Source organism: Bubalus kerabau, chromosome 7 (genome assembly GCF_029407905.1).
Source record: "Bubalus kerabau isolate K-KA32 ecotype Philippines breed swamp buffalo chromosome 7, PCC_UOA_SB_1v2, whole genome shotgun sequence".
NCBI lineage: Eukaryota > Metazoa > Chordata > Mammalia > Artiodactyla > Bovidae > Bubalus > Bubalus kerabau.
In genome coordinates this window covers 82,080,276-82,096,262 of record NC_073630.1, presented here as the reverse complement: position 1 = coordinate 82,096,262, position 15,987 = coordinate 82,080,276, and the positions used below count along the sequence as shown (strand labels likewise).

The following is a 15,987-nucleotide window of genomic DNA, read 5'->3' as shown; positions in this document are numbered from 1 at the left end:
TATCAGAGATTAGGATTAAGGAAGCATATTTTTCAACAATGTGAGATATTCCACAAAAGTTGTTTTTTGTTTGTTATTTAAGAATGTAGACAGTAAAGAGTTTAACAAGTTATATTTAAAGCAGAACAAAACTTAAATTCATTCCTCTGTTTACTATAAACTCTGTTTCACTTATTCTGAAATCTTGCATTTAGTGTACCTACTGTTACATAAATTCACTTCAGAATATTAATCTCTTATTGATAATTTACTGGTGCTAATTTGCATTTTTTTTCTATATTTGATGTTAGCACACTGGCTCCTGGAGTTGGTGATGGACAGGGAAGCCTGGCGTACTGCAGTCCATGGGGTTGCAAAGAGTCGGACACTACTAAGTGACTGAACACTTAATTTATAAACAATTTGAGTATACTGATGTTTAATATTATCTGGATGGTACCTGGGATTCAGAAAAGACCAAAACATGGATATTTCCTACAACAGCTGTTTATTTTGAGATTAACAAAGTTTAAGAAAATATCTTCTATAGTTCTTTCTTGAAAGCCCAAGATCTAAAATCGTCCTATATAGGAATTAGGAGATTTTCTCTGGAGTTTAAATTGTGCCCTCTAACATAAGAAGCACCTATACAGCTTAATTGATTTTTATAGTATGCAAACAAATTTGAATGAAAGTCAATGTTGAAAATCCTATGGCAGTTAAGAAATACAAATGTAGATCACAATAAGAACATATTTATTTAACATTGTATACCTTTGAGGAGAAGGCAATGGCACCCCACTCCAGTACTCTTGCCTGGAAAATCCCCTGGGCGGAGGAGCCTGGTAGGCTGCAGTCCATGGGGTCGCTAAGAGTTGGACATGACTGAAGTGACTTTGCAGCAGTACACCTTTGAATTGAATTTGGAATTTTTTTTTCTCCTAAGATTTCCATGATTAGAATCCAAAGAACATTCTTTCTAATAAAATTCATGTAAATTAGTATTGAATTTATATCATCTGTTTGTATTCCCTTAATTTAGGAACTATGCTAATCTAATTCAGGGGACAATAAGACTTAACTACGGTCATAAATACTGATACTTAATTACAAACAAATTCAAAATATCTATAACCTTCAAATGGAACCTGAAGTTATCATAAAATATATCTATTTAATTTAGCTAACTTTAAATATCATCTTTTCATATGAACTTAGAAAAGAACTCATGTCCAAATTAATGTCCTTACATTCAAAAATATTTTTCTTAGCCCAATTCTTATCAAAATTCAAGAAATACATGCTACTACATGCCTATCATGTTCTGATTAACAGGACTATGAATAAAGACTAATAAAATGTCCTAGAAGTCTAAAGATACCAGGATGCTAGTGTGATTCTACTATTGTAGCTGAAATTTTCTGGAGAACAATAATTTGAGAAAACAACTTTATCTGCACTTAATATGGCCTCAGCACAGTACTTTGCACATAGAAAATACTCCACAAATAATAGTTGAATATTTCTTATATTGCTACAGTTTTCTATTGCTGTGCAACAAATTACTGCAAACTTAGACTTCCCTGGTGGCTCAGATGGTAAAGCATCTGCCTACAATGCAGGAGACCCAGGTTTGATCCCTGGGTTGGGAAGATCCTCTGGAGAAAGAAACGTCAACCCACTCGAGTACCCTTGCCTGGAAAATCCCATGGACAGAGGGGCTGTTGTAGGCTACAGTCCATGGGGTCGCAAGAGTCGGAAACGACTGAACGACTTCACTTTCACTTAGTAACTTAAACCAACACACATTATTACTTCACATTTTATATGTACCTTAAGACTGAGCACAGCTTAGTTAGGTCCTCTACTCAAGAATTCACACGGCTGCAATCAATGTTTCAACTAGGCTGTGTTCTCATCTTCAATCTTGACTGGGAAAGAATCTACTGCTGCTGCTGCTGCTGCTAAGTCGCTTTGGTCGTGTCCGACTCTGCGCGACCCCATAGACGTCAGCCCACCAGGCACCCCCGTCCCTGGGATTCTCCAGGCAAGAACACTGGAGTGGGTTGCTATTTCCTTCTCCAATGCATGAAAGTGAAAAGTGAAAGTGAAATCACTCAGTCGTGTCCGACTCTTAGCGACCCCATAGACTGCAGCCTACCAGGCTCCTCCGCCCATGGGATTTTCCAGGCAAGAGTACTGGAGTGGGCTGCCATTGCCTTCCCCAAAGAATCGACTTGCAACCTAATATAAGTTGTTGACAGAATTCACTTCCTTGCAGCTGTATGACTGAGGGTCTCAGCTTTTTTCTGGCACTTGGTTATTGACTGCACTTAGAGAATATCCACAGTTCCTTGCCATGTAGGTTTATCTAATATGGCTGCCTAGTTCATGAAGTCCACAATTGAATCATTCACCTCAGGGAGGGCCCCATCCTTATTTTAAGCATTTTTGTATGATTAAGTCCGGTTCACCCAAGATAATCTCTCTTTTGATTAATGCAAAATCAACTGATATATGACCTTTTTTACATCTGCAAAATCCCTTAATGTTTGCCATATTCTATTGATATAGCAAATCACAGGTCCCACTGACACTCACAGCATATGCACACCTGGGGCAGGGAAACCTGGGGGCTGCCCTAGGGTCTGTCTGCCACAGAGGAGATCTGATTTACAGGAAAAATCATGAGGTTTGTAGTTATACTAACATAGTCTTATTGTCTGGAGAAGGTAATGGCAATCCACTCCAAATTTTCTTGCCTGAGAAATCCCATGGACAGAGGAGCCTGGCGGGTTACAGTTTATGTGGTTGCAAAGAGTTGGACACAACTTAAGAACTAAGCGACAATCTTTCCTGTCACTTTCTGTATCATTTCATCCCTGTAACTGTCACTCTATCTATAAAAAGAAGTGATAATAATAAAAATAAATTTATATTAAAAAAGTAATAGTTTTGCATTATTAGTATGAATAAAAATTATGAATGTGTAGTAATTCATAAATGGCTGGTAGTGATATTTTTATAGCCTAGCCACTGTGTGAGGAATCAGAAAAGATCAGACATGATTTTGCCGTCAGTAAATTCAATGAATTTGTCAGACCTACACTGAACCAAATGTGTCTGTCACTGATGCATACCAAGTTCTTGCTTTCTTCTCTGGGTTCAGTTCAACATTAGAGTAGGCACCTTGCACAAGCAAAGAAAAGATGAGCTTCTGCTTTTTAAGAACCTATTATTGATTAGGCTTTGTGCTATATGATGAGATAGAGAAAAAGAGATGAAGAGACAGAAACAGGAGACAGACATAGATATGTCTGTATGAATATGTATGTATATTGCACTCATATATATGATAAGAAGGAAACATTATTATTCCTATTTTACACAAGGAAACTAATCTAGGACTCTAAGGAAAACAGTAACACTGTCACACATAGTGGCTAGGAACAAGATAATTTAAGGTAAAAACCTACATGTAAATGACCACTTTCAATTTGAACAAATTATTTAATCTCTCTGTACTAATAATAATACAGCTGGCCCTCCTGTATCCAGGCGTTCCACATCCATGGATGCCAAGTGCCCACTTCACTATGCTGTTTTATATGAGCGACTCAAGCAACTGGATTTGGGTATCAGCAGGTGTCCTGGAACCAATCCCCCTGAAGATACCAAGGAACAACAGTACTTGCCTCCATGGGTTATTGCAAATATTAATTGAAAAACATGTAAAGCATTTTGCACTTGCCTAAAACAATTCACATTAGCTCTTATTATCATGATTTTTATTTCTGGTAATAGAAGTATTAGTATGGTTTGGAACTGGGATTCAATTTCAGGTCTGACCACTAATAATTATCTATTCTCTGTGTCATGTTAGAAGGTACTAATTCCCCTCAAAACTAGGTTGAGTACCTAACTCAAAGGTCAAGTTGCACCTGCAACTAAGTAAGCAATAAACAGCACCGATCCACAGGATTGAACTCACTCCATCTCAAGTGGCAACTAGAGAGTTTCAACATAGAACAAGAAGAGTCCCCAAAGAATGATGGCCTGGAAACGCTCATTTTTATTCACACAATGAAATGGGGAATTGCAAACAACATAGGGTGCTCTTTGTTTCAACAGCTGTTGCACAGAAAAACAAGGGCTTGTCAGTTTCCTTTGGGAGACCACGTCTAGTTTGGCACTCATTCACTAATCTTCCTTCTCCACTAATCATATTATATTTTCAGGTAATATATCTCCAAAAAGTGCCTAATAAAATCCAAATAATAAAAGGTAAGGGATAGTATTGTCTCAAAACTCACCCTATCTCAGTATAAGTCTTTATAGGAAGGGAAAAATATATCAAATTAATATTAATCAGCCTTTCTCATATATATTAAATATTTCATCATCCAGTACATTAATTAAAATGGGAAATTTTATCTGCAGATTTTGCCCTAGAGATCCATTTTGATATTTTAAATTCCAACTTTAAATAGAAATGGAACATACTAGGACTGGATGGAACAACACAGAAGTTACATCCATTGGGTTAAGCTGCTTTCTGTGTTGGGTATGGGAACAGGTGTCCAGTTGTCCAGGCTGAGCATTTATTTGAAACTGGTGGCTGTTAATCACATAACAAAGAAGGCAAACTCCCTATGATAGGAAAGGAAAATCAGTTAACTATAGAAATACATCTGCATACATCTAGCTCATTTTATTTTCTTCATAAAGTGTTAGAAAAATAAGCTGCAAAAAATACATGTATAGAGAGTTGTGGCCATTGTATTTCAATTATAATCCCTAGGAGTTAAAAAAGAAAACTTCATTTTCAACTGAGGATTGTTAAGAATCTAAATTTTCTTTTCTTCTTCCTAATAATTGTAAACCACTAAAAATTCATAAGACTTTGAAAGGAACCCTGGAAATCATTCCAGTCTGCCTCCTTATTTTCTAAATGTATGCAGGAAAGTCTGGAGAGACTTAGCAACTTGCCTATATTATCCAGGTTTTAGCTCCTCATGGAAAGAGTAGAAGTCATGTCACCCTGCAGCCTTTATTTTCCATTAAATTTTTGCCTTCTGGGCAAAATTATTTTTCTAACTTCAATACTGCTCTCCAAGTTGGGGGAGGTTTTGCTTTGTTGGCCTTTGACAGTTTTATGGATAATTTTTTTTCACTGCACATCATCACAGATGCATTTATTATCACGTATCTTGATGTTTTATCCTTAGCCTCAAATATTTCAGGCAGATATATTTGGTAATGCTTTGTCAGTTTTTCAATAAAGGAAAAGACAGCAGCTGAGGTGTGTACCTGTTCTATTACAAACAGGGTGGCAAGACTACTGAGTTTTAAACTACTTTTGATGACTTAGATTAGGAAACCTTGTCAGAATAAAGGGAACTCAAATTCTGATTGATTAGTGTTTTCTGGTACATCGTAGTCGGTTGCCTTAGACCAAGGATTGTGTGTTAATGTTATTTGTGTGTTACTGAAGGCAATCAGAATGTGACCACTCAATTGCTCTTCTGCTGCTGCCATCACACACACACACACAAATGATGAATTTTATAAGAGGTTCTCAGAGTACAGAAATTTTGAAGAAAGAAACAAATGCATTAGTGGCATGCAATATTTCAAAAACACTGTTCTGTTTGCTTCCTTCCCCTTTAAGATATTGTCTTCTAATATATTACTATTTTCCCTGTTTATCGTTTTTCTCTACCTCACTGTCTACAATGTAAGGAATATGGAGGTTTGGTAAATGTGTTTTGCTATTTTGGTTATCATTTCTTTCTGGAAAATATCTGAAAACATAGAGAATAGAACACTGCAAATTTTTCCTAGGGTTTCCCCCCTTCTAAACTATAATATTCTGTTTCCTTTTAAAAGCTATGAAAACTCTTATAAATAAAGTTATGTTGTACACATAATATCCATGATACACTTCAGCCACTCCAACCCCAATAGTTTCTTTATAAATTGTTTATACTTAGTTTTGCTTAATTAGTTCCTGTTTTAGGTACTCCTAATTCTTGTGTTGAGCTTATAATACAGCAAATATCTGAGGTGCTGAAAAGGAACTAATTGTTGCTTAGAGGATATTGCTTACCAGAGTACTTTATGTATTGGTCCTGGTTCTAACTCCTCAGATCAATTTTATCAATGCTGAAGACTTTCATGTGTTTAATCAAGATCAATTAGGTTTTAGTGCAAATTCATCCCATCTTTCCAAAGTATTTAATATTTAATAAATCAGATGCAAATTTAGATAGCTATCTACCTTCCCTAGCATTTTTAATATTTTTACAAATATACTTGCTTCAGCATAAAAATTCATCTGCCAGTCATAATTAAGTTTTCTAGCTTAATATAGACAATTATAACCATGGAATGTATTTTCCCATTATGTTGACACCAGGTGGAATTTAACCTCTTGAATACATTATTCTGTAATATATTTTGATTCTTCACTTCTTCTAATTTTAGGTACAAAAGTTTAATCCAGTTTGCTTTTTGACTTGCTGTTGGATTTTCACTGAAAGCTGCCTGGGCTTGCCTTATTTGGGGCGGGGGGGAGGTGGGGTGGAGTCATCAGATGAACAGAAAAGGAATAATTATGTGATTTATGAGGATCTAGTCAGTACTTTTTTTTTATTTCTGATTATATTTTTTCTGCTTTTTTTTTCCTGCTGTGATTCTCTTTTTTTTCCTCCTGCTTTTATTCTTTCCCATTCTAAATGAAGGCAATCCTTTAATTCCTAATCTTAATTATTTTGAATTTCCTGCACATCAGTGAATTTCAAAATGTGGTCCAAGGTTGTCTGGGGTTCTCCATTCTTTAATTTGATATCTGTGAGGCCAGGTTTTTTTTAATATACTTCAACCAAGACAACATATCAAATGGATTTCACTCCTGCAGGATGGCCACTTCCTAAACCAATAATTTTTTAACATCATTTTATGAAGATGATAAAAGTGTTTATTGAAACTGAATGGATTATGATCACATAATGAGATAACAAAATTTAGAATACTATGCATGTGTATGTGAATGTGATGTTTAGAAATTTCTCAAATCTGTTTCACTTTCTCAGTAAGGAAACTTAATGATCTTTAAATAGTGTTGTTAAGATCATTCTTTCTATTCTGATCTGGTATGGATTTCTTTATGAAAGTTTCAAATCGTTACTTCCTATTACAAGTTGGCTCCAGTTGTAGTTGGCCCCAGACTGTCTGGGGTGTACTTTTTAGGATGTGTACTTTTTTTTAAGGACCTTATTACTATTTGCAAATGTATCTGTTGAAAGGAAAGAAATCAAGCTCCGGTTCTTTAAAAAGTTGATGTAGTAGAGTGATTCATTGAGGACCAAGAGAGCTGTAATTTATTTCTGCACCTTTATCTATGAATATCTACTAGCAGTGGGTGGGGATGGGAAACCTAGGGCAGGAATGACAAGATTGTACCTCTACAGGAGGGAATCAGGGTTACTGACTGCCATCCTTGAATGGCAGCCAAGTGAAATCTGTCTGATCTCCTAGGATGGATGGCAGCAATAAAGGCATCTTGCTGAACTCTCTGGTATAGCACCTGAAAGATGGCAGGGTGAATGAAAATGATATCTATGTTGTTGTTGTTCAGTTGCTAAGTCATGTCTGACACTTTGCAACCCCATGGACTACAGCAACCCATGGACTAGAGCACACCCATGGGCTACCCTTCACCATCTCCTGGAGTTTGCTCAAACTCATGTACATTGAGTCGATGATGCCATCCTATCATAGCATGCTCTGTTGTCCCCTTCTCCTCATTCACTCAATCTTTCCCAGCATCAGGGTCTTTTCCAGTGAGTCAGCTGTTTGTATTAGGTGGCCAAAGTACTGGAGCTTCAGCTTCAGTGTCAGTGCTTCCAATGAATAATCAGGATTGATTTCCTTTAGGACTGACTGGTTTGATCTCTTTGCTGTTCAAGGGACTCTCAAGAATCTTCTCCAACACCACAATCCAAAAGCATCAATTCTTCAGCACTCAGCCTTTTTTATGATCCAACCCTAATACCCATGCATGACTAGTGGAAAAACTATACTTTTGACTACATGCACCTTTGTCAGCAAAGTGATGTCTCTGCTTCTTAATACACTGTCTAGGTTTGTCATAGCTTTTCTTCCAAAGAGCAAGTATCTTTGAATTTTGTGGCTACAGTCACCATCTGCAGAGATTTTGGTGCACAAGAAAATAAAAATGTGTCACTGTTTCCAATTTCTCCCCATCTATTTGCTATGAAGTAATGGGACTGGATGCCATGATCTTAATTTTTCGAATGCTGAGCATTTTCATTCTCCTCTTTTGCCCTCATCTAGAAGCTCTTTAGTTCTTCTTTGCTTTCTGCCATTAGAGTAGTATCATCTGCATACTTGTTGTTCGTACTTCTCCCAGCAATCTTGATTCCAGCTTGTGCTTCATCTAGCCCAGCATTTCATATGATGTAATCTACATAGAAGTTAAATAAGCAGGATGACAATATACAGCCTTGACTTCAGTTCAGTTCATTCGCTCAGTTGTGTCCGATTCTTTGAGATCCCATGAATTGCAGCACGCCAGGCCTCCCTGTCCATCACCAACTTCCGGAGTTCACTCAGACTCAGGTCCATTGAGTCAGTGATGCCATCCAGTCATCTCATCCTCTGTCGTCCCCTTTTCCTCCTGCCCCCAATCCCTCCCAGCACCAGAGTCTTTTCCAATGAGTCAACTCTTCACATGAGGTGGCCAAAGTATTGGAGTTTCAGCTTTAGCATTAGTCCTTCCAATGAACACCCAGGACTGATCTTTAGGATGGACTAGTTGGATCTCCTTGCAGGCCAAGGGACTCTCAAGAGTCTTCTCCAACACAACAGTTCAAAAGCATCAATTCTTTGGTGCTCAGCTTTCTTCACAGTACAACTCTCTTATGCGTACATGACCACTGGAAAAACCACAGCCTTGACTAGATGGACATTTGTTGACAAAGTAATGCCTCTTCTTCTGAATATGCTATCTAGGTTGGTCATAACTTTCCTTCTAAGGAGTAGGCATCTTTTAATTTCATGGCTGCAGTCACTATCTGCAGAGATTTTGGAACCCAGAAAAATAAAGTCTGACACTATTTCCACTGTTTCCCCATCTATTTCCCATGAAGTGATGAGACCAGATGCCATGATCTTAGTTTTCTGAATATTGAGCTTTAAGTAAACTTTTTGACTCTCCTCTTTCACCTTCATCAAGAGGCTTTTTAGTTCCTCTTCACTTTCTTCCATAAGGGTGGTGTTAGATGCATATCTGAGGTTATTGATTTCTCCCGGCAATCTTGATTCCAGCTTGTGCTTAATCCAGCCCAGCGTTTCTCATGATGTACTCTGCATGTAAGTTAAATAAGCGGGGTGACAATATACAGCCTTGACATACCCTCTTTCCCAATTTGGAATCAGTCTGTTGTTCCATGTTCAGTTCTAACTGTTGCTTCCTGACCTGCATACAGATTTCTCAGGAGGCAGGTCAAGTGGTCTGGTATTCCCATCTCTTTCAGAATTTTCCACAGTTTGCTGTGAACCACACAGTCAAAGGTTTTGGCATAGTCAACAAAACAGAAGTAGATGTTTTTCTGGAACTACTTGTTATTTTGATGATCCACCAGATGTTGACAATTTGATCTCTGATTCCTCTGCCTTTTCTAAAACCAGCTTGAACATCTGGATGTTCAAAATACATGTACTGTTGAAGCCTAGCTTGGAGAATTTTGAGCTTACTTTCCTAGCGTGTGAGATGAATGCAAATGTGCAGTAGTTTGAGCATTCTTTGCCATTGCCTTTCTTTGGGATTGGAATGAAAACTGACTTATCCTAGTCCTGTGGCCATTGCTGAGTTTTCCAAATTTGCTGGCATATTGAGTGCAACACTTTCACAACATCATCTTTTAGGATTTGAAATGGCTTAACTGGAATTTCATCACCTCCCTAGCTTTGTTCATAGTGATGCTTCCTAAGGCTACCTGACTTCACATTCCAGGATACCTGGCTCCAGGTGAGTGATCACACCATCGTGATTATCTTGGTCATGAAGATCTTGTTTGTATAGTTTTTCTGTGTATTCTTGCCAGCTCTTCTTAAAATCTTCTGCTTCTGTTAGGTCCATACCGTTTCTGTCCTTTATTGAGCCCATCTTTGCATAAATGTTCCCCTGGTATCTATAATTTCCTTGAAGAGATCTCTAGTCTTTCCCATTTCATTGTTTTCCTCTATTTCTTTGCATTGATCACTGAGGAAATTTTCTTATCTCTCCTTGCTGTTCTTTAGAACTCTGCATTCATATGGGTATATCTTTCCTTTTCTCCTTTGCCTTTCACTTCTCTTCACTTCATAGCTATTTGTAAGGCCTCCTCAGAAAACCATTTTGCCTTTGTATATTTCTTTTTCTTTGGGATGGTCTTGATCATCACCTCCTGTACAATATCAGGAACCTCCGTCCATAGTTTTTTAGGCACTCTGACTATCAGATCTAATCCTTTGAATATATTTGTTACTCCCACTGTATAATCACAAAGGATTTGATTTAAGTCATACCTGAATGGTGTACTGGTTTCCCCTACTTTCTTCAATTTAAATCTGAATTTGGCAATGAGGAGTTCATGATCTAAGCCACAGTCAGCTCCCAGTCTTGTTTTTGCTGACTGTATAGTGCTTCTCCATCTTTGGCTGCAAAAAATATAATCAATTTGATTTCGGCATTGACCATTTGGTGATGTGTAGAGTCTTTTCTTCTATTGTTGAAAAAATGGTGTTTGCTATGACCAGTGTGTTCTCTTGGCAAAACTCTATTAGCCTTTGCCCTGCTTCATTCCATACCCCAAGGCCAAATTTGCCTGTTACTCCAGATATTTCTTGACATCCTACTTTTGCATTCAAGTCCCCTATAATGAAAAGGACATCTTTTTTGTGTGTTAGTTCTAGAAGGTCTTATAGGTCTTCATAGATCTGTCCTACTTCAACTTCTTGCCTGTGAGTGTCCAGGAGTCTCTGGTGAAGGTGTGGGTTGGTGGTGGCCTGCTGCAGGGTTGGAAGCACTGAGTGTAGAAGTGGGCACATGAGATCTTTTGAAGGAGGCTTCCATTATCTCCATTCCCTCCACCATAGTTTGGTCTCAGTTCAAATAATAAGGAGGGAACACAGTCCCACCCTTCATCAGAAAATTGGATTAAAGATTTACTGAGCATGGTCCCATCCATCAGAACAAAGACCCAGTTTCCCCCTGTCAATCTCTCCCATCAGGAAGTTTCCATAAGCCTCTTATCCTTCTCCATCAGAGGGCAGACAGACTGAAAACCACAAGCACACACACAAAAAAACTAACCAATCTGACCACATGGATCACAGCCTGTCTAACTCAATGAAACTATGAGCCATGCTGTGTAGGGCCACCCAAGATGGGTGGGTCATGGCTGAGAGTTCTGACAAAATGTGGTCAATTGGTGAAGGGAATGCAAACTGCTTCAGTATTCTTGCCTTGAGAATTTCATGAACAATATGGAAAGGCAAAAAGATAGGACACTGACAGATGAACTCCCCTAGTTGGTAGGTACCCAATATGCTACTGGAGATCAGTGGAGAAATAACTCCAGAAAGAATGAGGAGATGGAGCCAAAGCAAAAACAATACCCAGTTGTGGATATGACTGGTGATGGAAGTAAAGTCCAATGCTGTAAAGAGCAATATTGCATAGGAACCTGGAATGTTAGGTCCATGAATAAAGGCAAATTTAAAGTGGTCAAACAGGAGATGGCAAGAGTGAACATCGACACTCTTGAACTCTAGGAATCAGTGAACTAAAATGGACTGGAATGGGTGAATTTAACTCAGATAACCATTATATCTACTACTGTGGGCAAGAATCCCTTAGAAGAAATGGAGTAGCCATCATAGTCAACAAAAGAGTCCAAAATGCAGTACTTGGATGCAATCTTAAAAACAACAGAATGATCTCTGTTCATTTCCAAGGCAAACAACACAGTACACGCTACTTTGTTATGGAAACCCTAGCAAACTAATTCAAGGTCTAAGCAGGAAACACAACTACACTGGCCAAACAGGGACATCATAACATTTCTTTTGAAAGCCCATTAAATTGCTTTCTTATCAGTCTTCAAACTACAGAAACTTAGGAACGGCTTTCATTTAATCATTTCAAACTCATAATCATAAAACTCTAACAGTCTATGCACCACAAGCTGTGAGTATCATATGCACCTATATCTTCCCTTAAAGGAAAAGGCATTTTCCTATGAACAAGGTATGTTTTTGAAAAGGCAAATTCATTTAACTTATTAAAATATCTACTAAATTTTAAGTATGTGTGTAAAAATGTGTTTAAGCTAGAATGGGGCTTCCCTTGTGGCTCAGATGGTAAAGAATTCACCTGCAATGTGGGAGACCTGGGTTTGATCCCTGGGTTGGGAAGATCCCCTGGAGAAGGGAAATACTACCCACTGCGATATTCTGGCCTGGAGAATTCCAAGGACAGAGGAGCCTGGCAGGCTACAGTCCATGGGGTTGCAAAGAGTCAGACATGACTGAGCAACTTTCACACAAGCTAAAAATGTGGAAGAGAATGAAAGTTCAACCATTTAATTGCTGATATATTTTGTGTAATACATAAGCAATGAGTTAAGAGCCTATTTTCTTAACTCCACATATTTGGTTAATTACAAATATTTACACAGTTTAAAATAAACTTTTTATTTTCACTTAAATATGTTAGCTTGTGTAGATATGACTCAGTTTTACTTTCAGCAAGTAAGATAACATAGTAAATGAGAATTTTTGCCACTGTTTTAACAATAGTAAAGATATATTATTTTACAGTTGTAGCTACAAATAGTTCTCTTATTTGAAAGAAGTATTTCATTCCCTAATATGTTCAAAAATAATATATCCAGAAAAGTGATCAGTTTAGATCTTGAATTAACTTTAACCAAAATAAAGCCATTAATTAGAAAAGATCTCATTCTGGCATATATGGTCTATTTATTCCATGAATAATACTAATGAAAGTAAAGAGCAAGAAACTAATTATTACATAATTAATTCTCTCACATACATTTCCATGTCTTCTTTGTGGTAAAAATATTTCATTTTTCTAGTGGCATGTGCATTATTAGAATTCAAAGAAATAATTTCATGGTCATTTCCAAAGACAAGACTTCTCTTTTGAAGTTAGTGATTTTTATCATAATTGATTCTCCTTCAGATCAAATGTTCTGCTAAGGTAACATTTGTTCAAATAAGGTCAGACCTTTTAAAGATCCATACATATTCAATTTGATTTAAAGGTGGTTTTCTTTTCCAAAATGTAATAAGTTTCAAGTAGTTAGCAAACATTTTATAGTTGTCAAAATAAAATATAGGCACTTTAAAAATAAACAGAAATATGAGAACTCTAGAAATCTCTTGGATGGAAGCAAAGCAATAAAATATACTAAGCTAAAATACACCAATGGGGAGAACATAGTAACAGAACTTGAGAGGTAATAAAGTAGATGAACAAGCTTGTACACCTGATGTTTCATATATACATTAGGACAAATGTCACTGAATTGTTCTATCAGAATTTATGAGATTTAAGCTACGATTTACTATAATTCAGGGTGATGAAATTATGTACATGTCATGGATATGTCCATAGTGAGAAAACCTATTAATAATGTGTAAAAACCTGCCAATTACAAGTCCTATACAAATTGAAATTAAGGTTTTTCCACAAATTGTTGTGGTGCTTAATTACACTATGACATCAACAAAATCCTTGCCAGCTCTTTCTGTAACTTGGACTCCATTTCCCAGTGTCTGGTCTTCAGTCATCATGTCTCTATATCCTCTTTCTTTCTCATGTTTACTTCAAATATGTTTCTGAACATTCAAGTGTTTTCTATGGCATTGATATTTTAATATCAAGATAGTTTCAAAATTTTTAATCAAACACTTATCAGTCTTTTCTTTGTGACACAATTTTCTCAAAAAGCCCTTTCTGATTTAAGATCATGAAATTAACAGCATTTTGTAGATTTTTAAAATTCATTTGTTATTTATTTTTTTATGTATTTTACTTTCAATACTTCAATTCATTTGGAGTTTGGGTGTTTTGGATAGAAAGATGGTCTGATTTGATTATCCAACTTTCAGTTCAGTTCAGTTCAGTTCAGTCGCTCAGTCGTGTCTGTCTCTTTGCAACCCCATGAATCGCAGCACACCAGGCCTCCCTGTCCATACACTTTTTCAGATATTTGTTGAAAAATCTGTACTTCATTCCTAATAGTTTGTAATGATATCTTAGCACCACCTGGGAAGCCCTTATTATATTCTAAGAAAATGATAGAATATGATAAATACAATATATGCATATATTTTACTTTGTTTCATGACAACCTGTTCTGTTCTATTGATCTGGTTTCTAAAGCTTACTCAGTACTATGATATTTTCATAATTGTATCATTTTGTCTTTATAACATGATAACATGCTTTTATATTTTGTAGGGCAAATCTATCCTTGTCAGAATTTAAAACCATCTTAATAATTTGTCATTATTTCTCCTATTAATTTTGAGAATCAAATTGAAGAGGGGGAAATTGGCATTTCATCAGCTTTATACTAAGCTAATAAACTAATTTTGAAATAATTAATATTTTGAAAACATTCTATTTTTCATCCAAGAACATGGCATGTTCCTAATCATTCTAACATGTTCTTACATTTCTCTAGAGAATTGTGTGAAGAGCTTCATACAAGTATTGTGAAATTTTTAGAGTAATTTTCAAGTATTTGAAGTTTATTTTGGATAGTACCTGTTATTATTTCTATATTTCAACTTCTGGCATATAAAAATGCATTTTGATTTTGTGTATCTGTCTTAACCATAATTCATATAGGAAGTGTTCTCATTATTTTTGAGTTTTCAGTTTATTCTCTTTGGTTTTCTAATGTTTAATTCTGGCAGAGACCATTTTTTTTTTTCCTAATCAATAGTCATCCTCCTCTCTTTTCTTAAAAAATCTCTAATGTTATTTGGTATATCACTGAAGTTTTAAATGCTGTTTTTCAGTCTCACTTGGAGAGTAGAGAAGATCATGGGACACAGTCTATATAAGCTGAAATTTTTAAATGAACTTTCCAGGAAAAAAAAAAGGATTTAAAGAGCAGGACAGACTCCTCTAGTATCATCTTTCTTTTTTTTCTTTCCCTTTGTCCTCATCCTTCCTGTCCAGTAGCTATTTTGAAAACACTAACAATCACACCTTAAGGAAGAAGGAGAAAAAAACCAGAAGAAGCTTCATTCTCTGATGATGTCAGGAAAACTCATCAATAGTAAAATTCTACCCCTAGTATTCTTTATGTGCAATAATAATAATAGTAACAATAAACACCAATTTTCTAAGCCACTATTTTTCAGGACTCTAATGTGAGATGCAATTTCAAACAAATAGCTATATTATTTGTAAACAATGACAATCTTTTTCTTTTTTAACCACTTATTATGTACTATCTTATTGTATTGGCAGGACTTTTCAGACCCTATCAAATAATAATGGTGACAACTTCTTGGATCTAGAACTCAATTCAAACATATTTCCAAATCTATTTAGTCTTGCTGGCCTGTTTATTGATCCTCAGTATTTAACTTACTCTGGCTCACTTATTGATTGGCACCCTACAATTAACAGGTCTATTTATTTGTTGCCATCCTCAAACAGCAAGCTTTGGCTCTACCTTGCAGAGGTCACTATTCACCCATATTCAAAGCAATTGCAGTGATCTCACTCCGACCCTTCTTTCATTTATAACTGTGGTGAGTGTGAAGTAAAGTAGCAGAGTAATGATGGAGAATGAAGTGTTACTTATAATAGCCTGATCAATGGTTTGGAAGTGACATAGAATTCTACTACTATTTGAAGTTTAAAAATAAAGTTGCTGAAAGAAAATTAAAACC

General features: G+C 36.4%; 1 non-coding gene across 1 annotated transcript; it reads left to right on the top strand.

Moving 5' to 3' along the window:
- The first annotated feature begins 1,559 nt into the window (after positions 1–1,559).
- On the top strand, positions 1,560–1,631 carry TRNAC-ACA (transfer RNA cysteine (anticodon ACA)). The gene has a single exon. It is a non-coding gene; the product is annotated as a tRNA-Cys (tRNA).
- The last annotated feature ends 14,356 nt before the right edge of the window (positions 1,632–15,987 follow it).